We start from the raw sequence: 12,709 nt of genomic DNA, 5'->3' as shown, positions 1-12,709 counted from the left end.
TTCCTGGTAAGGTCCATGTGTATAGTCACCTTTCATGTTGTTGAAAAAAGGTATTTGCAATAAACAGGTAATTTGTCTTGCAAAATTCTATCATGTGATCTCCAGCATTGTTTCTATCACTAAGACTATTATTTTCTAACCACAGATCCTTCCTCTTTGTTCCCAACATTCACATACCAATCACTAATAATTATCAGGGCTTCTTGATTGCATGTTTGATTAATTTTAGACTGAAGAAGTTGGTTGCTGTCATTAAGCACTGTCGAGTCAGTTCCTACTTGTAGTGACCCTGTACAGGGTTTCCAAGGAACAACTCGTGGCTTTGAATCACTGACTTTATGGTTGACAGTCCACAGTGCCACATAAGGACTCCAGAAAACTTAGCAGAATTCTTCAATTTCATCATCACTGGCTTTAGTGATTGGTGCATATACTTGAATAATAGTGATATTAACTGGCTTTCCTCGTAGGTGTATGGATATTACCCTATCACAGACAGCATTGCAATTCAAGACAGATCTTGAAATGTCCTTTTTGATGATGAATGTGACACCATTTCTTGTCAATTTGATGTTCCTGGCATAATAAATGATATGATTGTCTGCTTCAAAAGTATCGATAGCAGTACCATTTCAGCTTACAAATGCCTAGGATATTCATGTTTATGGCTTCTGTTTCATTTTGGCAACTTCCAGTTTTTCTAGATTCATACTTTGTACATTTCAATAGCAACAATACATTAAGTCCTTTATTCCTAGAACACACATAGCAGCTCTGTTTTTCTGACCAAAATTTTCTAACAGGTTTAGTGTTGACATATCTGGCCCACTTGTCTTGAAAGATAAAACTATAGTTTAATTATTCTCACCTTCATTCAAGGAGCCCTGGTAGTATAATGGATTATGACCTGGGCTGCTAATGGCAAGGCCAGTAGTTTGAATCTGCTAGTTGCTCCATGGGAGACAAACAAGGCTTTCTGCTCTTGTAAAGATTTACAGCCTCAAAAATTCTATACAGGGTCCCTATGAGTTGGAACTGACTTGGTGGCACACAATCACCATCACTAACACCTTCATTCATCTCTATTTTCCTTGGCACTATTAGTTGGAAAAAAAATAGCTGGGGACATGTCAATTATCAATGTCTTGGATCTCTAAAAATGCTTCCTAAATTCTTGGGTGCTAGGATCTTCCTGGGGCCATCTTCCCCATAGTGTTCCCACATAATTGGATGCTGTCATCGCAGACACCCCTGCATTTTTGCCAGTGCTCATTAGGAGACCAGGAATGGGTATAGCGGAAGGACACAGGGTCATGGAGTTGATCCAAGATCTTTTTTTTTTTTTTGCGCTTTCCTAAATAGTGATTCATCATGATGGTATTCCGCCAGTTGTTTAGAGAATAGGAAATAACATTTGAAATTTCAGGCTTCAGGTAGTTCAGGCTCCAAAGCCAGCTAAAAGCACAGAGTTTGGAAAATTACTAGAATGTGGCAGAGTTATAGTGTCCAAATTTGTCTGGATTAACAGATTATATTTTATTTAGTCCTGGGCACACAATGAATTCTTAACCTACTTGAATTGTATGGAAACTGTGCTTCTCGATGCTCTCTGGAGGCAAACTCTATCTCTCTCTTATTTCGAATGGAGAGGTTACTTACTATTGAGATCAAGAGTGAAGTTTCTAGTGCCAGACTACTTGGGATTAAATCTTGGTTCGATTTGGTGCAATCTGTTTAGCTTCCTTATAACGTACCTATAAAATCATAATAATAGTTGTTGTTCTTGTTGTTATTTACTCTGGAATTGACTTTGTCTCGTGACAACTTTATATGTATACAACAGAACAACACATTGCCCAGATCCACACAATCTTCATGATCACAGATATTTTTGTGATCCATAAAGTGTTTTTTTCATAATGATAAAAACACAATAAATGTATTTTACAAATAACTTAATTATGTATTGTGCTTAGAGCATATCAACCATAACATAAGCCCACATGACGATGTGAACACACAGTATTGTTGTTGTTGTTAGGTGCCATCGAGTTGGTACCGACTCATAGCGACCCTATGCACAACAGAACGAAACACTGCCCGGCCCCAGGCCAACCTCACCACTGTTGCCACGCTTGAGTCCATCGATGCTATCACCTGGTCAATCCATCTCGTTGAGGGTCTTCTCTTTTTCTCTGACCTTCCACCTTACCAAATATGATTCCTTCTCCAGCGACTGGTCCCTCCTGACAATATGTCCAAAGTATGAGAGACGAAGTTTGGCCATCTTGACCTCCAAGAAGCACTCTGGCTGCACTTCTTCTAAAACAGATCTATTGATTCTTTTGGCAGCCCATGGCATTTTCAATATTCTCCTCCAACACCATAACTCAAAAGCATCTATTCTTCTACGGTCTTCCTTATTCACTGTCCAGCTTTCGCATGCATAAGAGGTTATCAAAAATACCATTGCCTGGGTCAGGCACACCTTAGTCCTCAAGCTGACAGCTTAGCTCTTCCACACTTTAAAAAGGTCTTGTGCAGCAGATTTTCCTAATACAATACATCTTTTGATTTCTTGACTGCTGTTTCTACGAGTGTTGATAGTTGATCCAAGAAGAATGAAGTCCTTGACAACTTCAATCTTTTCTCCATTGATAAGAATATTGTTTATTGGTCCAGTGGTGGACCCTCAAATCAGATTTGACTAAAACAAATTCTATGATAGAACAAAACACTGCCCAGAATTGATATATTTGTGCCTCCTGTTGCTCCCACTGTGTCACTCCATCTCACTGAGGGTCTTTCTCTTTTTCATTGACCCTCTGCTTTACCAAGTATGATGTCCTTCTACAGGGATTGGTACCTCTTGACAACATATCCAAGGTTTCATCATCCTCTTTCTAAGGAGCATTTTCACTTTACTTCCTCCAACACAGAATTTTCTGTTCTTCTGGCAGTCCTTGGTACTTTTAATATTATTCTCCAACATCGTAATTCAAATAGATAGATCCTCCTAAGGTCTTCCTTATTCATTGTCCAACTTTCACATGCTTATGAGACCATTAAAATTACCATGGTTTGGATCAGGCTCACCTTAGTCCTCAAAGGTACTTTGAAGAGTTTTTTTTTTTATAATTTTTTTTTGTGTGTGAACAGAGTGAAGGTTTACAGAGCAGACCAACAGTTTTACATTAATCACACTTCTTTTCATCTCAATGATTGCAATCCCCTCTGTGAAACAACAGTTCAACCCCTTCTTCCTAGTGATTCTTATTTCCATTCCATTCTCCTTCCCAACCCTTCTTAGTCAATGTTGTTCTTAGTAAATACTGCCATTTTGATTTTGGTTTGCCATTCTATAATGAACATACCTTAGCGTTGTTGTCTCACTTATGTACATATCTACCACTTAGATGAAAATTGTGCCACCGGAGTGATTTCAGTTCCTGACCTGAAAGGTGGCCATAGTCTTGAGTTGCTCCAGTCTAAATGAGGTCTTTTGCAACAGGTCTTTTTGCACAATGTAATACATCATTTGATTTCTTGACTGCTGCTTTCATGAGCATTGATTGGGGGTGATCCATAAAGTTTTAATTAACTGAATTTTGGAAGTAGAAGACTAGATCTTTTTTGCTAGTTTGTCTTAGTCTAGAAGTTCCACTGAAACTAATTTATCATGAGTCACCCTGCTGATAATTGAAACGTTGGTGGCAAAGCTTCCAGCATCATAGCAACACACAAGTCATCATAGTATAACAAACTGACAGACAGGATGTGGAAGGATAATAGTAGGAGAATTAAAGGAACAGTACATTTAAATTTATGAATACATTGTTGTTGTTGTTATTGTTGTTGTTGTTAAGTGTCAGTGAGTTGGTTCTGACCCATAGCAACCCAGGATAGGATTTCCAAGAAGTGACTGTTGAGTTTGAATCACCAACCTTGTGGTTCAAACCGATTTGCGGTCCTGCGCTTATCCTACAGTGCCACACCAGGACTCCTGAATACGTTACTGTCATATGATGAGCAAATATTTATAACTTTATTGGCTCTGTACCAAATCTGATTCTACTTCTTGCTAGTTTTTTACATTGTCATTTCAACTAGTCCCTCTGAAATATGAAATTTACTTCTAAAAAATGACAGCCATTGAAAAACCTTATGGAACACAGTTCTCTGAAACACATAGGGTTGCTGTGAGCCAGAATCTACTGTATGGCAACTGTTTTATTTTTAGTGATGAAATGGGTAGAAATAGAGAATTAACAAATAAGTGAATATATATGCCAGTTGATAATTACTGTAGATAAGAAAAAGCATGATGTTGGGTGGGTGTGGGGTGTCTGTTTTATCTAGGATGGTTAGAGAAGGTGACAGTTGGATGAAGATCAGAAGGAAGTGAAGACTCAACCATGCTCCCAGGGCAAGAGATTTTAGGCAAAAGAAATAGCAAAGTCAAAGGCCTTGTGTTAGGATTTCTTTGGTACATTTAAGGGACATTAAAAGGCCCTGGTGGTTCTGTAGAATAAACATTGGACAGCTAATTGCACGGTCAGGATTTCAGAAACATCAGCCCCCCTGTGAGAGAAAGATGCAGTTTTTCTTCTGAGGTACCTCTGGTGGACTCAGACCCCAAACCTTTTGGTTAATAGCTATGTACATTAACCATTTGCACCATTCAGGTACTCCTGCCTAGAATATAATCTCCACTGAAGAAGGAAAGTTTTATGTCTTGTACTTTAACCATCTAAAACAGTGCCAGACATATAGTAGGTGCTCAAAAAATATTGTTTGAATGAATGAATCAGTCATTCCTGTCTGGTCTTTCTTCCTTTCCTACCATGCAGAATTTTTCCTGGGCCGTTTTATTTTGAGCTTATCTATATTGGTGTGGTGCTATGGGATAAAGTGCTAGACCTTAAGGTCCGTTTGAACTACAAGGTCAGTGGTTCAAACTCACCAGCCACTCCTTGAAAACCTTATACAGGGTTGCTATGAGTCGGTACTGACCCAACGGCACTTAACAACAATATCTTCATATAACTCTCTCCATGTCAAATTATCTGGCATTGCTTTCTTTTAGCTCTGTCCATACATTTGCACATTTTATAATGAACCCTTCTGTGTAATGGAATGAAAGAGGTTTTCATAAGAGGAAGGTTAGCCTGGCATAATGGAAACAGCAGTGTCTTTGGGGTCTTGGGGGTCTTGGGAATCAGACATACCTGTTTCCTAAATGTGTCACCTTCAACAAATTATTTAACTTCTCTGAGCTTTCCTAATTTGGGAAGAGAGTTTCCTCATTTGGGAGTAGAGATGGAAATCTGCTTATGACCATAGTGTTGTTGGATTTTTATATGAGACAAGTTTGAAAAGTTTCATAGGAAATGCTCAGTAAGTTTTAGTCCTCTTCCGTTTCCCACTTCACCTATCAGTCACTGGGAAGGAAGACTTTTCACCCAGGCACTAATACCATACAGGGATAAGATAGGTCTTGGTGCACATCCTCAGACTGCTCTTATCCTCCATTATTAAAAACAGTTTTAAAAAGAAGGCTAGATAGTTCATTCTTCTTAAACAAAACAAAATAATATTTTATAGTCTTGTGAATGTACAAGGGTGAGTCAAAACTTGCCCACACTCTAGCTGTACAATTTATTTTAATAAAATATTAGAAAAGACAAACACATCATTTTTTTTAACATAATCTCATTGCTTTTCAATACACTTTGTCCATCTGTCAACAAACTTTCATATTACTTTACTAAAAAAATGTTTTCGACTGAGCTGTGAGCCACGAATGCTGCACTGTCTTCACTTCTTCAACAGAGGTGAATCTTCGTCCTCAAAGGGCTGCTTTCAGTGGACCAAACAGGTGAAAACCTGATGAAGCAATATCAGGAGTCTAGGGAGGGTGCTTTAACACCTCAAAAGGAAGTTTTTGCAATGTCAACAGTGTGAGCAGATGTGTGCTGACATGCATTATCATGCAAGATCACAACACCCTTGGATAGAAGTCCTCTGCATTTAATCTGAAGTTTAGGCTTCAGCTCCTCAGTGAGCATCTCACTGTAACAAAGCACTGTTGACTGTTAAACCTTTTCCCTGACAGTGTTCTAATACTGGTCCTTGAGCATCCCAGAAAACTGCAAATATCAATTTTCCTGTGGATGGTTGACTTTTGATCTTTCTTTGGTCAGCAATTGAGGACGCTTCCATTCCATATTCTGCCGTTGACGCTCAGGTTCTTAGTGATGAATCCATGTCTTGTCATCAGTAATGACTTTTTTTTTTTTTTTTTTTTTAATGATTGCATGCTTGCTTTAAGCTATTACCCTCAAGTATATGGTGTGTCACAAGTGCATTCCCCCTTATCAATAAAGGTAAGCATGATTTCATGTAATGATACATAAACACACATAGCTCTCTCATTTATGTTCCTTCCCTTTCCGACTTTGAGTTGCTGGTTCTGAAATAGCTTGTTTTCTTCTTCCTTTTCTTTTTTTAAACAATGACTAATATGAACTCCCCTAGCCTGTCCACTCTATATGCATGCTTACTTCTCTGGGAGATAGTTGTTTTTTCTTGTTTTCAACAAACCCTCATTTATCCAAGGTAGGCTCCTTCACCTAGTCAGGACTTTACCTACATATTCCAGGGTGATCCCAACATTGTTTGACATATCAGGTTTATTCTTTACAATAATATTAAGATCTCATGACTAAAAACTTAGTGAAGATCAGACTCAGTAGAAAAGGAAAAAGAAAAATCTTTACTAAATCGCTCCTAAGAATGTTACCCTGCAGCTTCAAGTTGACTTTTTGTACCGTCTTCCCTTTATTCCACTCTCCCCAAAACTGAAATTGAAAATACAAGTTATTAACAAAATATGAATAAAGAGGAGAAGGGCACTCACCATAACTGGCAGCTGCCTATAGACCTTCTTCAGTTCAACATCTGATGCTGTGGCTTCACCTCCAAGCACATGGAAAGGGTTTAGTTCATCCTCAGAAACTCGAGCCATGGTAAAGAGTCGAGCCACTTCTTCTTCAGGCTGGCAGCGGTGCCTACTAGTCACAGGTGCATCCTCCTGCCTATTAGTCCTCTGCTTGACCCAAGGAAACTCCAGCCAAACCTATGGAACCAATATTACCAGCTGTTGACATGGTCTGATATGTTTCAGCAGAGTCAGGCAACGCTGCAAAGCAGGTGAATCCAACCTAGAGAACCGCCAGGTGACCTTGTCCCTCCAACCTAATAAGTCACCCAGTCTTAACAGAAACTGCCAACCCAACCTCATACAAAACCCAACATGAGGGCTAGAGCCCTAAGAAAATGGGTGAGCAGCCCTACCCCATAACATAACCCCTGACTCAGAAATTGGAACATAACCTGGACCCAGTCCCCCAACCACCCAGCCCAGATTCCCACCCAGATTCGAAAAAGGTCCAGATCACTGCCTTTCAGCTGTCTGCTAAATGCACACAAGTTTCCACATATTCTCCCACCAGTACCAGCAGTTCAATCAGCCACCAGAAGCCTGCCTGTCCAAGTTAAGTTCTCCTGCTCCCTACAATCCCGGGCCTCTATGCCTATCAGCCTGACTTATTTTCCCGCCCAGTCAATGATACCTAGGGGACCTGGGATCTCTGCGTCCACCTTCTCTTGGGTCTTTCTTAGTTGGAAAATGGTGCTGCTCTCTCCAAGGTAGAGGTTTCTTTCTACTGGGCACACGCGAGAAATTACTGGAGAACTTAAGAGGCTCCTCATAATATTCCTTTTCCAACTCTTCATCCTCCCTCAAGGCTAGAGAGGTACAATGGTGGCAAAAGTGGATAGAAGAGCTATCTCCTCCCTCAGAGTAAATACCTTCAGGGATGCAAGTAGGTGGAATGCAAAGAAAAGAAGGGATCCCATGCTCCTGGAACCCAGCCTCATTCTATCTTGAGAGTTCCTGGCTCACTCCTGATACTTCTTCTAAAGCTATCTCACTCTAATCAGGATCCTCTCCATCCCTGGGGGATCCTGGACCCCTTGGGGGACCACAGCTTGGATCTGACCAATGGGCTGGGTTTGAGGGCTGTGTGTACTTGGGATCTGATTATTATGAAGTCAAATTAAATAATTTTCTAAAAATAGTATGTCAACCATAAGGTATACAAGTTTAGCTTGGTTCTGTTTAGTGATAATTGCCTGACCTCCTTCTATGAATCTGGCATGCATAGATGCTGAAATGCCAAGAAAAATAAGAGTAGTCTAAATGTAATGTAAACAAAAACCTTATAGTCTAGTGTGATTATAACAATATCTCATATAACTATGTTCAAGGTGAGCTGTAACAAAGATGACAGTAGTTTCTTTGGGAACTAGCAGGTGAAAAGAAAAGCTTCAGCGAGCAGGTGAGAATTTCAGCAAAGCTTAAAAAGATAAGTCAGTTTTCAGATATATTAAAAAACCAACCAGTTGCCATACAACAAAGAAACAAGCAAAAACCTCACTGCCATGGAGTCATTTCTGACCATAGCAACCTAATATAGAGTTTCTAAGACTGCAAATCTTTCCAGGGCAGACAGTCTTATCTTTCTCCCAAGCAATGGTTTGTGGGTTTAAACTAATGATCTTGAAGTTAGCAGCCTGATGCCTAACCCACAATGCCATCAGGGATCCTCAGTTGCCAGCAAGTTGACTTTAATCCATGGCAACTCCATTGGTTCAGATTAGAGCCATGATCCATATAGCTTTCCAATGACTGATTTTTGAAAGTTGTTCATCAGGCCTTTGTGTCTGAAGCACCTCTGGTGGACTCAGTCCTCTAGAAGGAGGTTATTTCATAAGCTTACATCTACTACAATGGTTATTGTAGGTTACATCAGACAGAAAAATAGCCCATACAAAAGCGTAGAGGTGGGAAACTTCACTGCCTGATTCCAGAATTATGAAGGGGTTTGACAGACTGTATCATGCATACAAGATAGGAAGTCATATATGACAATGTAGGAGAGGAAAGCTGAAGTAAACTGATGAAAGGTTTCCTTTGCTGTGCTAAAAGCTCATCTCTACAAGTAGTAGAAAATCATTCTGAAGTTTTAAGCAGAGAAGTGACCAACTGTCCCAGTGTGTCTGGGATTGGTCCAGTTTTAGCATGAAAATCCTTTGGTTTTAGGCTAACTAGGATGATTAGTCAGCCTGTGAGAGACATGATTTGATCAAGTTTACTTTCTAGACAATTAATTCCCTAAAGTTGCAGTGAGGGTGAACTAGAAAACAACAGGTCAGAAGACAGAGCCTGACAAGAGATCAGTTCTGTGGTCTGAGGAGCGATGATGAGATAAAGTATAGAGGAAGAGTTCACAAAGTGCTTGGGAAACAATAGCTACATAACTTGTTCAATGACTGCTCTTAGGGCATGAGGGAATAGGAGGAGTCTAGTAGGTAACTCTTAGCATTTTGAGCAACTGGATGAGTGATTTTGATGCCAGTGACAAAGTACAGGAAACTAGGTGAGTTGGTTGGTGTCGGAAGTGCAGTTTCATGTTAGATTTGGGTTTGATGGTTCCATGAGATGTCCTGAGGGAACATTGGGGAAGATCATAATTGGAAAGACAGTCATATTCTGCACCAAAGTCTGAGAGAAGAAACATGGGAAGTGTAAGCTTATGAATAATCATTATAGGAATAATTAATGTAATACAAATTGCTGAGTGCCTTCAGTGTGTTGAGAATTTTGGTTGAGTGTTAATTTAAGCATAATTAATACATACAAGAGGATACCATGGTCTCAAATATCAAAAGCAGGGTTGGTCTCAGTAAAGGACTCAAAGTTGGGTCTCAGCAAGGGACTTTGTCATCTCTTACCTCCAGTCTTTATGTCTTTAATACCTGTTTCATTAATCTCGCTTGATCAAGACTGTATTTTCCTACTTTCCAAGCCACATAACTGCTCATATATTTGGTGTTAATATCGCCTCCACTCAAGGCATCAAATAAAGACAAAGAATGGTATCACATCGTACTAATATGAATTCCCAGAGAAAGTATTCATTGACTTAGCTGGATCAAATAATTGTGCAGAGGGCATTGAAGGGGATGGACAGTTTCCAGCACACCTTTCCATATTTATCCTTGCTGCTGTTATTAAGTGATTTTGAGTCCATTCTGACTCATAGCAACTCTGTTATAGGGTTTATAAGTCTGTAAATCTTTCTCCCATGATGTTGCTGGTGGGCTCTAACAGCCAAGCTTTTGGTTCACAGTCCAGTGATCATCCTATAGAACCACTGTGGTCCCATATTTATCCTTAGAATAATATTGTGAGCCACTTATCATTACTATCCCTTATGCAAAAGATGTCTTTAAAGTATTAAAAAGAAAACATGTCACTTTGAAGGCTAAGGTGAACCTGCCCCAAGATATGGTATTTTCTGTCACCTCAGATGCTGGACACAGTCCTGGAATGGCACTGAAGGATAAGCACTAGACTGTTAACCACAAGGTCAATGGTTCAAACCCACCAGTCACTCCTCAGAAACTCTATACAGAGTTGCTATGAATTGGAACCGACTCTGTGGCACTTAACAACAACAGCAACATGTGTGAGACGATGAATAAGAAAAATCAAAGAACCGATGCCTTTAAAACATGGTGTTGGAGAAAAATACCAAATATACTCCAGACTTCTAGAATAATGAACAAATCTGTCTTGGTACAAGTACAGCCAGAATGCTTCATAGAAGCAATAATGGTGGAACTTCATCTCACATAATTTGGCATGTTCAGGCGAGATTAGTCCCTAGAGAAGGACACCATACACGGACAAGTAGAGAGTCAGTGAAAAAGAGAAAGACTCTCAACAAGATGAACTGATACAGTGGATGCAACAATGGACTCAGACCTGGCAATGACTGTGAGGATGGTGAAGAGTCAGGCAATGTTTAGTTCTGCTGTACATAGTGTCTCTAGCAGTTAGAACTGATTTGATGGCACCCAACAATAATAGCAACAATAGATTGTAATTGCTCTGAAGGCAAAGACCATGATATTCATTCATCATTATAATCCCAGTGCCTAGAACAATGCCTACCAGGACCAGTTGCTATGCAGTTAGAGGACTTCCAGTCAATTTCTGTTTTCACTGACTGATCTTTTGACACTAGATTGCTGGGAAGGTTCTTCCTTGGACTCCAACCTTTCAATCCGCAGCCAAGCACATTGTGATTAATAAATACATTTTGTGTGCAGAAGTAAGTAAATGAATGAATAAATATCAGTTTTGTATTTGAGGAAACTCAGAGTCAGAGAGATTCAATCACTAAGCCAAAGTGACACAGTCATAGCCAGAAAGTAAAAAGGGGAATCAAATCCAAATCTAGTTTCCTTCAAACCTTGAGCTCTTAGCTGATGAAACTTACTTCTGATATTGTCCTCACTGCTGCCCTAGACCCCTGGATTTCCATGATACACAATATTAACCAGACACTAGAATTAAATCATTAGTGGAGAATCCAGTTTTATCTGGGCCAACAGGTGGGAGAACTAGCTGGCCAGGAGTTTGGCTTGTGCCTAGAGCCCGGACAAGCACTGGCGCGTTCACAGAAGTGTGGCTGGGGGCCAGCTCCTTGCTGTGTACTATGCCAAGCCTTTTGGATGCTTCACAGATAATTTCATAACACAACACAGCATAATTAGTAACCGCACAGCAACCTAAGAACTCTGGTACGTATGCCACACCACTTGGCCATCTCACAATTAACCTTCCAGCTGGAAAGGGTGTGTTTCTACATACCAGGCTCAAAAAGAAAAACGAGCTGATCTAGACTCCAAGAAAGTTGCAAAATTTCAGTCATCTTAACAAAAAATTCAAATCCTCTATTGAATAAACACCTTTTTTAGCACTTATACTTACCATGTTAGGAATTTAGAGACTACAGTTAAAGTACCAAATTTCTAAGCCTATGAACATGATCTGACAAAAGATTTTTCCTGTGTTTTTTCCCTTAAACTTTAATATAAATAAGGATGCATTTGACCCTACCTAACTAAATATTTGACAAATCAACTTTTGCCTACATTTAAATAGCTTCATAACTGGTCTCCCTGATTCTTCCCTTGCTCCTCAATAAGTCTATACTAAACAGTGAAACTTTAAATGAAAAAAATCAGGTCACCTCACTATTCTAAATTTGACAGTGACCTCCTATCTTTCTTAAAGTATAAGCCACAATCTGAGGACGCAGGTTTTGGGATCATATATGTTAATTTGTATCCCTCTGGCTCACTCTGCTCTAGCCACCCTAGTCTGCCTACTCCAAGAACTTGTCAAGCCCAATCTCACCTCAGAGTCTTTGCACTGGTTGATTTGTTGATTAGATGAATGACAAAAATCATTTTGTTGGTAAGAATTTACATTGAATTATAGTTTTTCTCTCCCCAAACTTAACATCTAATTGGGTTGATTCTAATTGGAAACCATTTCACATTTGAAATAATTGTTAAGTGCCATTGAGTTGATTCCGACCCATAGCGACCCTGTATAGGGTTTCCAAAGAGCAGCTGGTAAGTTTGAACTGCCAACCTTGCAGTTCAAATGACTTTGCAGTCTGACGAATTAACCCACAATTAGGTCAATGTAAAACCAGGTGCTAAATTGTATGTATAAGGAACTTTGATAGTTATATATATATATATATATATATATTAATGCAAAGCC

At 39.5% G+C, this 12,709-nt stretch overlaps 1 pseudogene; it reads right to left on the bottom strand.

The window, feature by feature from the left end:
- Positions 1-1,181: 1,181 nt before the first annotated feature.
- Positions 1,182-11,846, bottom strand: LOC102838946 (annotated as a pseudogene).
- Positions 11,847-12,709: the final 863 nt, after the last annotated feature.

Source organism: Chrysochloris asiatica, unplaced genomic scaffold (assembly GCF_000296735.1).
Source record: "Chrysochloris asiatica unplaced genomic scaffold, ChrAsi1.0 scaffold00042, whole genome shotgun sequence".
Taxonomy (NCBI): Eukaryota; Metazoa; Chordata; class Mammalia; order Afrosoricida; family Chrysochloridae; genus Chrysochloris; species Chrysochloris asiatica.
Note: the sequence above shows the minus strand (reverse complement) of the source record. Positions and strands in the feature narration are given on the sequence as shown.